Below are 4,045 nucleotides of genomic sequence, written 5' to 3'. Positions count from 1 at the left end.
TGTATATATATATATATATATATATATATATATGTATTTATATTTGCATATTATCATTCTGATACAATAACGATACAACAAAATTGTAATTTTTTTTTTTTTAGTTCCATATATTTCTACGAATTAACAGTGTGACAATTCAATGTAATATATTTTTTTAACATAACAATTGGTTTTGTTCCAGTCGTAAAAAAATAATTGGAGAAAGAACAAGATAATTTAACCAATATAATTAAGGAAGGAGATTGCTAAATAGAAGATTGACTCTTATATAACCTAAAAAAAAAAGTTTTCTCTTTTCTTAGCGATAGCGCTTAATAAATTCATCAACGATAAATTGCATTATTAATAATATTTATTTGTTATAAATGTCGATCGACTTCGAATTGTATTTCATTGTTCCTTTCAATAATAAAGAGACAATATATTTTTCGAAAACAGGTTTTTTTGAAAAAACTCGTTTAATTAATTATTCAAACAAATTTCATGGATTTTTTACAAAAAAAATTCGCGATTTACAGGCTTCGATTTATTTATTTTTCAAAATTGCAAAAATTATCTGTCCACACTTTCCTCTTGTACGATTAAAAAAAAATTCATTGAAATTAAAATAAGAGAAAAATCCATAATAAATGTTAAAAGTTGCTTAAAAGAGGATCGAAAGAANNNAAAAAAAAAAAAAAATGGCTTCCTCTTTCGAATAATTCAAATCGTGAAAAAAAAAAAAAATATTCATATTCTTGAAAATTTTAGAATCATGAGAAAAATGATTGAAAACGAGATACTTAAATATCATTACCAATGATTTCATGTCGAAAAGGTCAAGATCTGAACTAGCACTTTCTAAACTCTGGTTCAAATAAAAGTAAATGAACTTTAACTGTCATATATTTGAAAGTTGCACGTGGTTCGAAGTTGAAATTGTGATTACAAGTGTGAAACTTGGAAGGGAAAGTTTCAATTTGGTATGAGTGCATCCAGATTCTTGATCATAATATGTAAATATTTGCACGAGTAATATGTAAATATTTAAATTACATATATATATATTTTTTTAACATAAATTCCATTTTTAAATAATATTTTTGCTATTTTTGCAATTTTTAATAATTTTTAAATATTTCGAAACGATACTTTTTATATTAATTTATTATATTATAATAATGTTATATTAAATTATTATTAATATTTTCATAGGTGTTGTTAAAAAAGAAAAATATCTTCAAATATCAGTTCATTTCAACAAAAAGTTTCAATAAAAAAAACTTGACAATTATGAAAAAGATTCTAATGAAAAAGAAAAATGAAAGCCAAGAATAAAATAAACAAAAATTAAACGAGTCAAGAGACCAACAAGAGAGCATTGACCTCTTTCCAACATGCTCTTGCACTTTCGCAATTATGTAATTTCTACAGCGTCTACACGATTTGCTCGACCTTGATGAATTTATTACCAACCTACCAACGAATCCTTTTTTCTCACAATACAAATCTTTGAAAAACTTTTCATCTATTTTATTCATTCGAACGGAATGGAAATTAGACCATATTAGTCCAGCTCACTCGTTGTTATTAAAAGTGAATCTGACAGTGGACAGATTTTATTAAAATAATTAAAATAATTTGTATTTTAAATTTTTATTAAATTTATATTATTTAATTTGATTATATCGTACTAATTTATCGATGAATTATTTTATATTCTATTTCTCTGTTTCACTTTTGGAAGATATAATTTACATTATTTTTCACAATATTTGAATTGAATTTAATTAATTTCTTAAATAAAACTCTTCCTTATCGTATCAACATTATTTTTTCAAACTTGAAACGGAAAGAACTTATTTAATAATTCATTGGTTGTTTAAAATCAATTAATTAATTGGTTGAATTAAAAATAACGATTTTTCGATATTAATCATTTCAAATAATCTCTCTATTATACTCAATCTCTTATAATAAAATTGTGATCGTTTAAATCGTTTCAGACCCGAGCCTGATGAGAGAAGACAATTCCGATTCGAGACGCGGAAATTCTTCATTGGATTCGTGCTAATACAAAAACGCAACATCGAGAAACAGCCCCGGAACTGGTTGATAAATATGTCTCTGGTTATGTAGCGCGTAAAAGTTGGAGTGAAATTGCAACGTGTGACGCGTAACTGGATTATAATTCCTGAAAGAAATTTATTTACAACGTTACACGAATATTCCAGGAAACGTGATACGATCTTACTTTGTTAGGTTACGTTAGATTAGGATTTTAGAAAAAGTGCGTAGAATGTTGATCGATTCCAGAAGCGAAAACAAATGCAAAAGTATAGAAAAATATCGATCGAAGCTTATTTATTAAATTATAAGCAATTGAAATTTGGAAAAAGATGTATTAGGATATATTAGGAAGATGTATTAATATCCTTGTATATTTGTAAATAAGAAATGATAAATTTGGATTAATTTTTGAAAATAAGAATATATGAGAAATAGATTTTTTTTTTTTTATTATGAAGTCATTAATCAAGTTGAAATTTAAAGTTTAAAGATGTCTTTAAAGCAATATTTTCCAATCAATATTGTATTGTAACCCATTACAAAAATTTTACTAAAATTCGACAAAATGTATAATATATTTAATATATTTAATATTTTTTTATATACTATTTATAAATAATCCCAAGTTAATCAATGAAAAATAATTACTGGAATATATATACGTTAATAATATATATATATATTATTATTTATATATATATATTATTAATTATAATATTATTTTATCTTTTAAAGAAACAATAAATTATAATGAAGCAAATAAAAATTTTCATTAAAAAATTATTGTGTGGCAAAAATCTAACTATTTTTAAAATGTATGATAAAAAGGTTGAGAAACACTGATCCGAAATAATGAATGAAAAAGATGTCAAAATATTTTATAAACGAATATAACAATAGTAAAATTTTAATATTTTAAGATAATAAGTAGCACGAGACAACGATAAATAATACTATTGTTTCATTATAAAATTCTCATTGGCAATACAACTTGCCATATGTAATATAAACAGCTAATATAATATCCAAGAAATTATAGGTACTAAGGAGCAATGAAACGTATGTTGGCAAGATTGCAGGTAATTGTGTCAAGTTGGAATCGTGATAGGAAGAAAAGCCGGTTGAGAATTGCAGTGAGAAGCAAATGTAGAATCGGAGAATCTTTCAAGGTTATTTCCGTCTTAGAAATATAATGTTGGTAATGTATATGTTTTTTACTTCTGATGAACTCTTATGATATATTAGAGAGCTCTGAAATCCATCTGTATATATTCTTTGAACATGACTCAAAAGTTCAAAAAGTCTTTTCAAGTAATTCATTCATAGTTCAATAAAAAGATTCTTAAATTATGAAAATCATTTTCAAGGAATATGAATTATATTTATTGACTTGATCCTTCAATTATATAATATAACTGTTTTCCTTTGAATATATGAATATAGATAATTATAGATAAAAAAATTGATAAACTTATTTTTATTATTTTTCCTTGTCATCTAATTAACATTGATATTCTAATTAATTAATTAATATTTCAAAGTTTAAAAAGGTAAAAAACTTGACTTACAAAATTCAAATTATAACTATTTTAATTATAGATCTCATCTATTGTAAAAAATAAAAAATATTATTTATCAATTTTCTTTTGTAGGCTTTATATGTAATATGTAGATATAGAACCCTTTTTTTTAAATCGAATGTATAACTTTCCTTTTTCCTTTCTCTTTTTAAATTAAATTAGATAATAAGCCTTCTTATAGAGAAATTGATCACTGAGAAAGTATCCATATGTTATTATCTCAATTTCAAAGTATTTGCATACTTATTACCATATAGATGAATAAAATAAAATAAAATAAATAATATAAAATAAAATGAATAATACGAGTAAAAAATTTATTCTAAAATTAAATCAAAAAAAAGAAATAATAAAAATTCATATTTTTTTAAATTCATAAAATTCATAGAATACTTCAAGATCTAAACCAGTGG

General features: G+C 23.2%; 1 protein-coding gene across 4 annotated transcripts in view; it reads right to left on the bottom strand.

Annotated features, from left to right (window-relative positions):
* Positions 1–4,045, bottom strand: part of LOC102678601 (elongation of very long chain fatty acids protein AAEL008004-like) — a 56,726-nt gene that overhangs the window by 12,825 nt on the left and 39,856 nt on the right. The gene's annotated exons all lie outside the window — the stretch shown is intronic.

This window comes from Apis dorsata, unplaced genomic scaffold (assembly GCF_000469605.1).
Source record: "Apis dorsata unplaced genomic scaffold, Apis dorsata 1.3 scaffold_1158, whole genome shotgun sequence".
Classification (NCBI taxonomy): domain Eukaryota; kingdom Metazoa; phylum Arthropoda; class Insecta; order Hymenoptera; family Apidae; genus Apis; species Apis dorsata.
This window is presented reverse-complemented; position numbering and strand designations above follow the sequence as displayed.